This window comes from Stigmatopora nigra, chromosome 19, assembly GCF_051989575.1.
Source record: "Stigmatopora nigra isolate UIUO_SnigA chromosome 19, RoL_Snig_1.1, whole genome shotgun sequence".
Classification (NCBI taxonomy): domain Eukaryota; kingdom Metazoa; phylum Chordata; class Actinopteri; order Syngnathiformes; family Syngnathidae; genus Stigmatopora; species Stigmatopora nigra.
Window position 1 is genome coordinate 5304267 of NC_135526.1, and position 14130 is coordinate 5318396.

A 14130-nucleotide genomic window follows, 5' to 3' on the forward strand; every position below is an offset into this window, starting at 1 on the left:
TAATGATGAGATGACTAATGCTAGTTGGAAGCTGGTCTTTCTGCAGTGCTTTTTTTTTCAGCACTTGCAAAAATGAAGTTTACACTGTATTTGGCTCATATTCTGCACTCAAGGAAAAATAACAAGACATAAGGGAGTATCACATTTCTGTTGAGCTCAATAGAGTTATTTGACATTAATTACATTGCCTAGCTTGTGAGCAGTACAGCGTCAGTGTCAAAAGAGGGTGCCATCCTGCAGTGATTGGGAAGCTATGTCTCCTTGCAGGATGTGGTACAAGAAGGGGATGGGGGAAAAATGGGGAACCCCCCCCCCCATGAAATAAACAAAGATAACTCTCTCATGTGAGTATATAGTATAAGGAGCACTCCCCAGTGAGGCTTGCGTTTGTGTACAAAATGAGTTCACATCAGCACTAGATGGAAATACACAGCTACACGGTCCCCTCACTGCAAGAGGCCTGGAGGGTTGGGATGCATAATGATGAGTGGCATGGATATGAAAATGCTGGTGTCATTATTGTGTGGGAGGTAACAGACTAACCCGTCAAAGAGCATCTGTCGTGGCAACGTTATCAAACAAAGCCTTTGTGTGTGCCCTGAGATCAAATAACATGGGAATGTATAGGAAAAGCCTTTGCAAATGTGTCACTTGACGATGAAGGCTTGCAATATAGTTGCCATGGAGATGAGCAAGTCTCCCAAGCCTCGTCATTTCTCAGACTCCGCCCGCGAACGTTGAGATAAAAATAGGCATGGGCAGAGAACAAAGAGCTATTAAAAAAAAAAAAGACAACAAGAGTGAAGGGGGGGGGGGGGGTCTTGTAGGAAAAAGATGGGATGAGCTTAGGGTTGGGTTTTGTTATAACCTTTGTCCTAGAACTCTTCCTAAATTTGAACTCACCACAATAAAGACAACATGTACTTATAAGTAATGCAACATTTAAGCAAAATTATATTACACACGCAGTTAATAGTGCTAAAAAAGGTGGATGTGCAAAGTTTTTGTTCGCCTAAACTGTCATGGAAAACTTTTCCATTCGTATTTAGTTAAATTATCCCATAGTAAATTGACTAAGCATTGTTTTTTTGTTAAATTAGCAGCTAGACACCATAAAGTATACATTAAAATTGCTCCCCTAAATAAAAATTCATATCCTTCCATTAACTTAGTCGTTGAGAAACACGTTTTTTTTGAAAGTTAACCAAGTCTGTTGATCTTCACTACAAGTGAAAAGCAATTAGGATAGTAAATCTAGAATAGGGCCACAGCTCTGTTTTGTTGATTTAAAGTAAGTGAAGGGGTCCATAGACTGGAGTTCTAGAAAATGGCAGCTGGCCCGAACTAAGAGGAATGTGCACTGATAGTAGGACATTCCATCTGCTGAGCGCCTGCCCTCAGACCAAGTAAGCACGTGCTGTTTGTCACCACGTCATCTAACATCATTACTTACACTATTTCGAGCATCCTCTCACTTTTCCCCATTCAAATTAAATAGACCACCATTTCTGTCAGTGGCAGAAAGAGTTAAATAATATGAAATTGATAAAAGAAAAAAAAAACTTTGGGATTTTTGGCTGGATTTCACTTCTTTTAATTCATTATTTGTATTAACATTTACTCATTCAATTATTCCAAAAAAATAAATATGACAAAATTTGTAAAATGCAAAGCCTGGCATTCACATACATGGAGATCTCCTTTCTAGGTCCCACTTGTAACTTAATATTGTGGTCTTAATAGACAATAGTAGTTTGAAGTAATAAGTCCCTGTCACCATGTCAAAAAGTCTTCAGGCAAAGAAGATGAGCCCATAAAGTAAAGCGTGTTTCTTTCTAATGTGGGTCATCTCCAATTTCCAAAGGACAAAGAATCACTCTTCTTGAGAGCAAAAGAGCCTTCCTCTTCTCCAGTGAGATTTACAGTCAACATCAGCTACCTGCTCGATTTCAGGCAGCAAGAAATGATGAATATGAGGATGCAAGAGCCCATCCTCTCCCTAACTCTTTCTCCTCATCCTCCTTCTCCTCTTCCTCCTTCAATCCAACTGACTATAGCAAGCAAGAATTGATCAAACCTGCCTTTGCAGCACCATCTGGTGACCACCACTGAGATTGACTAAATCTCGTTGTGGATGATAAAGGCAGAGGAGGGAATAAAGTCACCCTTGTTTTTCCTTCCCATTTTCCTCCCTGATGATGGTCAAAGGACAACTTTGGCCCAAAATAGAACATGTATTCCTATTTCTTCCTTATCTGTAGACATTATTTCACTTAGAAATCAATTCTGTAAACAGCAATGTTTTTCAACTTACTTGGAAGTGCAACTATTTTGCCCACAAAACATCAATTGTACTCTTTTTTTTTTCAGAATGATGACCTACACATCATTTCTTGAACATCAAAAAGTTTTTTAACATCTCAAGGTTTTTCTTTTCCTCTTGGTGACATCTTTTTGTTGCAGCGTACTCCTTTTATGTATATTTTTAGTTTGTTAAAATTAGCCAGACTGTCAAGAGACCACAACTCCAAAAAATTCCTAAAACATGTCGCATTTGCACTTCTTTCCTTTTCTTAAAATTCCTTTACCTGATGCTATGCACGGAATGAAACATTTGCACAAATAATTGGATAACTGTTGAAATTATGACATAATTTGCAAAGTTATACTGACCAATAACTACTATTTTATGGACTATAATACTCGTTATATAGTTAAAAACTACAACCCAAACAAATACAGTACGATAGATACATTTTTTAAAATTCACACTTCATGAAATGCACTCATAACTTAAAACTTTAACTTAAAAATTTGAATTGTATTATAATTTATTCAATTTTGAAATCAACTACCTGATGTCTTATTATACAGATACACGCCGCTCCCTCTAAGCGAAGGACGCCTGTCATTTAAAAATCCATACATAAACCTGTCGTCCTTGCTTGGAGTCCATTGGTTGTCAGAAGATACATTATTTGCGGCACCTTTGCGCTTGGCGCCCACTATATTTTGTCCCCCGTCAATGGCATATGGCACTCTAATCAGCTAAAGCGGAGCTTGATTTACATTGGCTGTCATCTCCCCTTCGCCGTCCCCCAATTTTTCGACATGACCAAGGTTACTCTGGACTGACTTGGTGTCGGTATCCAGGGACTTTTGTTCATTGCTATTCACATGCCGTTGGCAAAGGTCCTTCAAGCTATGCCAGCAAAGCCTACCTCAAATAATCAGACCATCAAAACGCTAGACATTGAAAATATTTGTGTTTTTAACGTTTCAAAATAGCTGAGATTTGGTGGTATATCCATGATATTTTTGTTGTGTTTTACTCTTAACTAAAGTTACCAGACGAATCTTTCTGTTGACCATGTGACTACATAGAAGCAAAATAAATGTACATACATCCTGTTCATGTTCCTGTTGTTGTTGTTTTTTACATTTACTTCTCTTTGAATTCTGTACACGCTATTGTCATGTTGGTCTATTTCCTCTAAGTACCTCTCCATACAATACCAAGAGGAGTCTGAAAAGGCCTACAGAGAAAACATGCTGCATGACTAATCCATCAAACAGGACAGGTTATACAAGGGAAAAAATATATATATATATATATATACATATACATGTATAGGCATTACCGCTCAAGTACTTGATTGTAATTTCATGTAGCTCGGGTTGAAGAGACATAATTGCCAAGTGTTTTAATGCTACTGAAAAAGAATACTGAAAATGAAGACTACTGGCGTTGATGTACTGTGGTTTTGAGAAAGGAAAATTAGGCCAAAGCTAATCCCTGACATTACAGCTCAGCATATCACTAGGGTAATGTTTGAGTGGAAAAGTAAGTTAGGAAGTAACATGGTATAATGTGATGTCTTGATTCAAGAGATATGGTTGTTACTAGAAGTATATTTATAAAGCAGGGTTGATTTAAATAATTTGCCACTCCATTTGTTTAACAGACTATAGTGCGCCAATTTTTACGATAAAATGAAGGCTCACAGTGCATCTGTTATGATTTATCATGATTATTTTTAGTTTTCTTGCACTTTGCAGCAGCGTGAGTTCTGAACACGGCAGGTATAATACTGCAACGTGGGATATACAGGATTAAAAGGATTCAAATATACTGACTATTAAAAAAAAGTACTGCAAGGCTTAATCTGGTCAAGATAAGATCTCCACTTTTGTAGTTTTTTTTGAATGTGTACTGGTTGGCTGTGTAATTAATGAAGTTGACTGGGAGTTAAAGTGATCTTCACAAAAGGAGATGAAAGCAAGGATACAAACTGCTCAGAAGTGGATAATGAAATGAGAAAGAGAAAGACTGCCGCACCTTGTTCACATGATCATTAAAACATGATTGCTGTGGGGGTCCTGGTGGGTTAGCCCATTTAACTACCACAAAAGCACAGTTCAGGGCTCTGTTTTACACAAAAAAACACAGATTTAATAATATTCTTCTTGATGATCATAATATGAAAAAACACACGGATAAAAATGGAGGCTTTCTTAATTCATGTCCAGTCTGACAGAAGTCAGTGTTGACCTTGCCTGCAGGATGGAAGTCATTCTTTGTGTAACTGCATATGGTCATCACGTGGTATTTTTTTTTCTCATCCTGTACTCTGGCAGGCTTTACAAAATGTACTCACACACACACACTACGTTGTCAAATGCTCATAAAATCATCTTTGAAAAAACTTTAAAGTGGCAAATTATTGACTGAATCTGGGAGCAAGATGTAAAAAAATTGCTTCCGTACGTTTTTTTAAAATTATTTTATCCGTCTATAATTCCTTAAATGTTTTTATGTATCAAATAAAATACGTGGATTCATTTAAAAAAAAAAAAAGAAAATCAAGCTCACTTATTAATGCATTTTTTGGACTATAAGTCGCACCGGAGTATCAGCAAGGCAGAATAAATACAATAAATAGTTCATGTAAATAAAATGAATAAGAGAGGACATCCAGCTCTGTCAATGGCAACCAATGAGAGATGCAATCTATGGGCTCTAGAGTATTGCAATCCCTCTCTTTCAGCTATTTCCAAGGAATACTGATCATTATTATTGGATGTCTTCCAGCATCATGTCTGCCTTTCTCACCTTGACATCACAACTCCATGCAGGCAGATCCAATTTGGACCAAAGCTGCTTGCTCTTCACATTCTGGGCCTGGAGCCAAAAGGCAATTATTTTGTCCCATCCAAAATGTTATTCAAAATAGCGGCCTACGGGGTGATCGTGTAGTCACCTCATTATCGAAATACCCATTTACAGAATGGGTGGGACATACACTTTGTTTCTATTAGACGCTATGTCAAGTAGATTGTAGAAAACATGACCATCTTTCCTTGAACTATTTGTAAGGGAAACTACCAGATTCCTACAAGTCGCTCTCCCACAATAGATCTAAAAAAAAAATCTAAAAAATAAGAAATCAGGCTTTCAATATTAACTAAGATTACGAACAAATTGCACCAATTTGCCCCAATGTTCAAAACTTCGATCCACAAAATGAGTTAATGGATTATCTTAAACAATGTATTTTTTCCCTGTTTCATTTTATAGTTGTTGTTATTTTATGACAATAGAGCCTTCGGCTATCCATGTGGGTGCTAGCCAGGTATACTTTGACATTTAAAAAATGGGCTTTAAAGCATCTACTCTCCTCAATTTTGATATTTTGATCATTTGCTTCTTACAGTAGGGACTCATTCAGCTCAATACTAAAGACGTTTGCTCACAACATTGCTCCATTGATCATGCATTCAACCCAAGGGCTGACAAGATAATTGCCCAGCAGCTTTTTATGATCATACAGTACGTCCTTCTTTTTTTTTTTTTTAAATCATAAAACGTCCCAAGTCCGCTAGTCACCTGCAATCCTTCATCGTGCAATTCAACGTGCTCCGGTGTCTTCATCATGACTGTGATTGAAATATTATACCTTCCATTTTCTGTAAATAGAATGACATTTGAGGCTGCAGGATTTGCCCTTTCATCATAAATTACCACCAAAAGCTTTCCCTTAGAGATTAATGCTCAAACAATGCGTCCTAGATACAAAGAAAGTTCCTTTTTTTGGTTTTCTTTTCTACTAGACACTTCTAAAAGATGCTACTTTTGGCTATTTATGAAAGCCCTGGTCACATTTGAGTAAATACACAAGAGTGCGGCTTGGTCTTCAAACTCTGCGTTTCCTCTTTTTATGCATTTGGCCGTTTTGAAGCATTCTACACCTTGCCGAGCGTGGCAATGTTTGCCCTCCAGAGTAAACACAAAGCTGAACGCGGGTCCTTCCTTTGAAAAAGACGAGTGTTTGTTTTCTTTGGCAAGAGAGCTGGTGGCTTTCACAGTACTTGCATTTCCCCACGGGTACACTGCCGCTGACCTAACTTGTGCCTGCCTACTCAATAATTCTTATTTCCTTTCCACCTAAATGCCATAATGATGAATGGTTGTCTCTCATCACACATCTATTATTCATATGTGTTGGCTTACTTTGAATTACAAGTGCAATGTACTGCGGCAAATGGTTGACTCTGCTACTGCCAATGCCATCCAGAGGTTCCTTCACTATAGAGTTAAGGGACTTCTAGGATTTTTTTCACTCATTACACCATGCATTCCTTTCCTCATCAATTTTTGAATTCATCAAACATTGAGAAAATACATGCTTCCAAAGTCACTTTTACATGAGATATTCTAAAAAAAAATAGTCTCCAGAGATTAAACTCTGCATGCAATTACCATAAGGAACTGTATAGTATGCATATCAACTTTTTCCTTACAATTTATTAACCGTACCAATTATCAAGTAAGTAGTGAAGTCGTCCCCAGTCATTTGCAGAGCAAATATAGATGCAATTATTCTTTTCGCAATGGTCAGAAAGTAGAGTGATAAAATCAAAACTGCTCCTCTTGGACCAGAGATCGTCATTTGCATCAGTTTTTATTGAACTGTGCAGATTTGACCTCCAAATTTGGCAAATCTGATGCCACCAAACTCACTTTTGACTTTCCAACTGTTTACACAATGTTTTTGCTTTTCTCCAGTTACCATAGTGACGTAAACAGCCCATCAATTACCAAAATCTTAAAGCTAAAAATACAAGATACCTGCTGTGTATAGCCTTATAACCCAAAAGTGACAAAAATCTGTGGTGCCCCATACCCCAATCCCACTGGGATTTTGGCAAAAAAATAACAATACTGATAATAGGGTCTTTCAAGATCTAAACAATTGCTGTAAGGCGGAGACGTAATCCCAGGAGGATTTACTTTTTGGGGCAGTATTCCATCACCCCCACATAAATACTGAGAATATAGTTCCTTCTTAAAATCCATATCCCAACGGCTACCTCTTTGAAGATTCCACACTGAGCTAGCCAGTGGGTAGTCGGGCGAGATTTCTCAATGCCACTGATGTTACGTGTATCTAAAAGCTGCAGGATCCATCAGAGGATGAACATCCAAGAAAAAGATCCTTGACGACATTTTTTGGCCTCATGAAAAATCACGTTATAATCAAGAATAACCTAAATGAAACGTGGAACAGGTGCATTAACTGTTGCCTCTGTCGGACATTCTCAAAAGTATTTCAATACTTTAGTAAAAATCGCCTTTCTACCAATACTTTTATTGATGTTTTGGGATTGGAAGATTTTCAGTGTACTAATATGACTAATATATATATTGTTGGCCTTCATTTTAGCCATCTTAAGGAAAAGACCGATTAGATAAGATAGCGTTAACAAGATTAATGAGGCAGTATTAATAAAGTGATGAGGAACAAAAATGGCGACAGTTACGATTGAGTCCTTGGAATAAACTAGTGGCCGTGACCATGTGAGTGTGTGTGTGTCTGTTGTCAGGGGACATTCACAATTATTCAACCTCGAGACTATTTCAGGCTGGTGCTGTCTTTGGCAAGGTTCCTCATTAGTGTACCATAAAATATCAGGGTTAGTATGGTCATGTTAAGCATCATTATTACCACTAAACTTAACCGTCCATACAACTATGATGGTTTGCTTCCATGTAGCGTTTACTCTCTCTGGACTCGAGTCATCTTGTCTAAAACATCTGCAAGTTTCCATATGCACACGCATTTTTATCTGATTTATTACAAAGTTTAATCTAATCTACTCTAATCAATGACAAAAATATAATCTCAATTAACATTTACTATATGTATGGCCTAAATGACCCCAAATTTATTATGAATCATTATTGTATTTTTATATTCATTTTCTAAATGAATAAATACATTCAGACAAAATTTAAGAAGAGTCAAAAGGGCACTAAACTGTAGCCAAGCGGGAAACAAGCCTCAAAATATACAATATACTAAAAAGTGAACATTTGGAGATCTCTTTTTTTTCATTCTAAGGATAAGACACATTCTTATATTTGGTATTGAAAGCACCAAGTTAATTAGCCATTTAATTACCGTATAAGACTTAGTGACCTATAGGCAAAGCAGTTTTATATCCTTGATGTAAAACATAGGGACAGGGTCAAATGAAAGTTGAAACTAACCTCATACACTGACCTCATAATCTAAAATGATAAAGTGTCTTTATATTTTATGATGCACACACTATGGGATTTACTGTGTGTCTTGGAAATTGTTGAGTAATGCATTTTTGTTAACAATGCAAAGACAATTCTTCGCACCGGTAGTTCAGACTTATAGACTGCGGGGAAATTGTATAATGTCTGTTCCTGTCAGAACAAAGACCGTCGCTGGCTACAATTTGATTGGACAAAAGACAATTAAGGCTTGCCGCAATTATAATGCAGGGTAGGACGGAAACATGTGTCCAGTCGTGGATGATTTATGTACAAGAAACAGCTACATTAGTCATGAAAAGTTAAAACAAACTTGGTTAAAAATGTATTCTCACAATACAGTCTATTAACTTATTTGGATGCTAATCACAGCACTAAAAATTCTATTAATTTTGACTTGGAGGGGCACAAAAAGAACCATTGCCCTCTTTAGAATTTGTATTTTGATAGAATAAAAGAATTTCAAGTTTTATACATTTGAATTGAAATGAAATTGAATGAAAATTACAATTTAATCTTGACTAGGGCGTTTTTCCCCTATTGCATATTTCCATATACATACACATCATTTAGACAAGCCACATTTTAAGAAACATCTACTTTTCCACGACTTGTCCTAAAGCAGGGAGTAATTAGCAGTAGCAGATGAGCCCTGCACGTATCGCAGTGTCAGTTTTACCCAAGCTTACACTATAATTGTTAGCTGTAGGCCATGATTACATCGGTTTAAGGAATTAATGAAAGGAACTTAACTCTGGGGCACTTGCTACCTGTTTTAAAAAAAAAAGCAAGGAAATGTGGAATATTATGCTTGAATTTGCTTCTACGTGAAACGGTTGGAAAATACTGTTGCTTTCAAATCGTGCACAGTTGGAAAGGGCTCCATTTGAAAATGGAAAATCATATTTTCCTGATTGGCAGAGCGGGTGGCATTGATGTTAGCAGCCATGGGGAACCTTTGGGGGGAGTTTTACCATCATATAAACTCAAAGACGACCGTAAAAAGCTCTGTGGCATAACCGGTCTGCAAAGCACACGCAACGAGCGAACTGGAGCTCGTAGCTAATTCATTACAATCACTAATTACTTTCACAGTCTCGAAGGGTTTCCGTGAAATATTGTACTCTAATGGAACCCCCACCCTCAGAGCTGCAGAGCGAACAAAGAGAAACTCCATGGCAACTTAATTAGACTAATTCTTTCGGGGCAATCATTGGCTGCCATTGATGGTGTTAGTCGTCCAATTGCTTTTTTTTTTTGGCTGGTGAATGTTTGAGTTAAATAGAATTAAAGTTGATTTGAAAGTTGATTTTAATGTCAAATGTACTGTAAAGTCAGTGGAAAAACAGAAACTTTGTAAAAAAAATCATTAAAAACTTCCAATTAATGGTTAACTACTGAAGAAAATAAAGTGCAGATTGCAAACTACACAAGTGTAATGTGTTGGATTTAATTTAAAAAAAATACAACAGAAAGAATTGATGAAAAATATTAATCTAAATGGATAATGATATTTCACACTGGATTTAATGGGAATTCCCAAATTTATATTCAGCTTCATTTATCTTTTAACTAAGCTGCTCAATATAATTTTTACATATACATCTTATCTTGAGGCAACTCATTTGATTGATGGTAATCTAAAATACAATCATTTAGTCTTTAAGTTTTTACACAAAGATTACCGCTTGTGGCTTCAGTAAAGTCAACTTTTGTTAAACACATGCCTGAAGGTCAGGCAGCAATAATTGCTCATTTATAAGTCATGAATTTCAATTCAAGCACGTTTCATTAACAAGGGAACCTCTCCCTTAGGTTTTAAGCAGTCTGGGGAATGTTCACTGAAAATTGAGTTGCCTTTAGAGTATGCCATTTGGTTGTTCAAGTAAAAAAAGACTTAACATTTAAAACTGTCACTTAGAGAAGAGAAAAAAAACAAAGTATGCTTTTTACATATCAATTAAGTACCCAACATTTACTTAATCCCATGACACAGGTCTTGTGACCATTCAACCAGTTGAGGGTATACATCTAATTCATTCCCATAACTGGGATAAGCTCCGGCACCCCTGATGAAGGAATATTCTTGCACAATTTAGCTCGGATGCCATTTTCTACCCTTAATCGACTACATATATGTCATTATAGGATATAGATGGCTGATATCAGTCTGCATAAACTAGTAAGAGTCCATCTAGTTTGGTATGACACTCTCACCTTGAGTCCCATCCTGAAGGATATGGAATCTCATTCTTCTTCCAAAAGCTCATCTCTCTGATTAAACCAAAAAAAAAAAAACATTCCCCAAGGTCACCCAGTGGGAGTCATCTTCTCCCATTTCCCCCCCGCACGGACTCCACCGGGGTTGCTAAATCACTGTCATCCCTTGTCATTAATAACTAGACCTTGGATATCTACCTGCCTCAGGAACAGAACCATCGGGCCAATTGTAAGCCGAGCTGTGTTTACACGATGGCAGACTTGAAGGAGCGACATTTGGGAAAAAGGGCTGATGGGGAAGCGGATATGCAGCATCCGCGCAACATTGAACTGATGGGGGGTCCTTTCCAGTTGTCGAGCGCATTATACAGGCAAGCATGCAATGCGCGTCCACGTGGCCAGCGGAGCGCGTGACAGATCAGCGCCGCTAAAGCAGCCCCCCGTGGGTTCAGGGTTTGCCCCTCCTGAAGAGCACCAATCTGAGATGGCTACACGGAGGGGGCGGGAAGGAAGGATAGTTTGACAAGGGCTGCGCTTTTCATCAGAGGACGCCAATTTGGCTTTGTATATTTTACCGCTGACAAAAAAGGGGGCTTGGGTGGGGGGTGGATGGTAAGAATTTCCCAAAAGGCAGCAGAGAAACATCAGCCGGACCACGCGTCAGAACCTCATTAAGTCCAAATACTGGAAGGAGCGAAAAGAAGAAGAAGAAGAAGAGGAAACTGCAGGGACGAGCATCCTTTTTTTTCTCTGAACAGGTGAGTTGGATTTTTTTTCTTCTGGGGTGGCTTTTGATTATGTTTTGGGTTTTGTGATATCGCGCAAACGTGCACGTTTCACGCACATACAACAACAACTGCGGCAGTGGGATGCTTGGGAACAGGTTCTCTCCATCCTTGCATGCGTGCTTCACGGATGTGTTGTCTGTCTACATGTGGGTAAAGCAATGGATTAGAACATTATGCCTTTGGGGAAATGAGCGTGTTTTGCGGGGGTCTTCTGCTCCAGCCAGCTCACAATGCGACAGTAAAAGCGAGGATGGTGACGTGCCCTTATCCTTAATGAGCAATTAAAAGCAGCGTGACGCCAAAAGACGACTGCGTCTGGAAAGGACCGTGCCGATGCGAGCCAGTGTTGTTTGGAAAGCTGTCAGACAGACACAAGCTGCCGCAACCAGTGACAACACTGTTGAGCAGACGTTAAGTTAACCTTGGAAGCCAAGCTTCAGAAAATAGATAGAAATTGTTCACATTAAACCCCCTTTCTCCACTCAACCCTGCTGATGACAGCATGAACTGTGTAATGCGGGGGTGTTCAAACTACGGCTGCCTGTGGTCCCCGAGCAAGTGAAAATATCATAGACTGTCCTGCATAAGAAGCTGAGGTTAAACCTACATTGAGTTGCACTTCTCAGCTTCCGCACTAGGTGGTACTCATTAGTTTAAGAGCCGAAACTTAATACTTCAAATGCAAGTAGGAAACTGTTGAATTTCAGTCCATGAAAGAGACCAGTAAAAAGCTAAATATATATATAGTCATCGGGATTCTCATTTAAATGAAAAGGCAATACGTACTTTCTAAAAATCTTTTTAACACAAAGACTTGTCAGGTAAGCTGTCCTAACTTTCTGAATATTTTCTTAATTCTCAAAAAAAAACTACATGTGCCAAGTGAATAAATATGTAACTTTTTCAATGCCAATGACAATATTAAACATGTAATCATGTGGTCCACGTTTCAGCTGTACAGCAAATCAACTTTCAACCTCTGACTTCCAAAGGAAGCCAATGAGTTAAAGCACTTTAAAATGCTGTTTCATGAAAATATACAGTTTTTTCCTCCCATAGTCTTGGTACCTGGCATTCTATGGTGACCAGTACAGGGTGGTTGAGGCTTTTACTTTCCTATGGTCTAGCTGAAAATCAAAACATCATTTCCAGCTCATTTCCAATTCCAATTCTCAGTGCGTGACTCAAAGTCTCCATGCATCTGATTCCCTGGTGTCTGCCCACTGATCCTCACGGATGTGATAAATGCAGACATGTCATTGCACACTGTTGCCCATTTAGCATTTTTATCCTTAGGGTTTTTACCATGTCATTCATATACAGAGGTAACACTCAGTTCAAATAGATAGCCACAATTGGACATCTATCAACGTCAATTCCAATCAAAACGTCCACTTCCCACGTTTTTAAAGACAGTTTCATCACGACTCGCAATGACAATAAAATTCTATTATGACAACCAATTCAAATGTGGGTGGTCGTTCAAGAATGATGAGGCTAACGAAGCAGTACAGTCTCATAAATGTTTGGACACGTCCTAGTATGCATCCCCTGTGTAAAGTACAGACATTTCCCATCTAGATGGATACATCCATGGTAATACTTGACGTATATTCGCACATTTATGAACGTCTGCACACTTGCTTTATACAACGGTCGTCCTTCTCTAAATCAAGACGTCATTCGCCCCTTCGTGATGCATTAGAGTGGCCATGTTTGAATCCCCCCATGCTGCCTGACCCTCACGTGTTGATGTAATTTATTGTAGAGCACACTCCTATGTTTTAGCCCCTTAGCCATCCCTCTCTCAAGTATGCACACTTCAAGACGCAAAAGTGACTAGGGCTTGGCCCGCGAGTAAATGACTTTTCTCAGCCAGTTTCTTCAGCTGTTGTGACATCCGGAGCGAGCGCTCTTTTTTTTTTTTGTCTTTTCGCCTGGAAATATACGTGGTGGCGGGAAGCCAGCAGGCTGATTTATTGTCCGTCGTGCAGCAAATGTGTCAGGGGGAGCAGATTTGTTTGGGAGGAAGGTGATATTTTCTCTAAGACTTAAAAGATGGATGTGCTTTGTTTCTATAATTTAGCAAATCTGCGGCATGGGAGAGGGGGGGGGGCTTGGAGAAAAAAATTGCATTGGGCAATTGCAAATGACGCGAGGGCTGGCAGATGTATTTGAATACAAAGCATAAGGAAAAGAGTAACTTTGTTGACAGGATTAACTTGGCTATATTGTTCCTTGAGGCGTAGTGAGGAATGATGCAGTAAAATGCAGCGCCTCTCCACCCATCTCAACGATAAATGCATCCAATAGCGTTGAGAAAAGCATCATCTGTGCCCAGCGGGGGCAGAGAAAAATTTTCCAGAATAAATTAACCGATGTTTTAGATACAGGCCGAAAATATGCTAAACAACACAGTAAAATGTCCTTCTGAAGCACATGAGGCTACTTTCTGAGATTTAAAAGGCGACCGGCTGGAGTTGAAGGGTTGGACTAATGCATAACTAATGCCTGATGATGAGAAGGGTGATGCTACCT

The 14130-nt window shown here is 38.6% G+C and overlaps 2 protein-coding genes across 4 annotated transcripts in view; one reads left to right on the plus strand and one right to left on the minus strand.

Moving 5' to 3' along the window:
* Window positions 1-14130, minus strand: part of gabrb4 (gamma-aminobutyric acid type A receptor subunit beta4) — a 91135-nt gene that overhangs the window by 37215 nt on the left and 39790 nt on the right. The gene's annotated exons all lie outside the window — the stretch shown is intronic.
* gabra3 (gamma-aminobutyric acid type A receptor subunit alpha3) overlaps window positions 11065-14130 on the plus strand; it is a 38036-nt gene continuing 34970 nt past the window's right edge. For both annotated transcript variants that reach the window (XM_077740578.1, XM_077740579.1), the window contains exon 1: window positions 11065-11562. The gene's annotated coding sequence lies outside the window, so the exon portion shown is untranslated. The remainder of the gene's footprint in view (window positions 11563-14130) is intronic.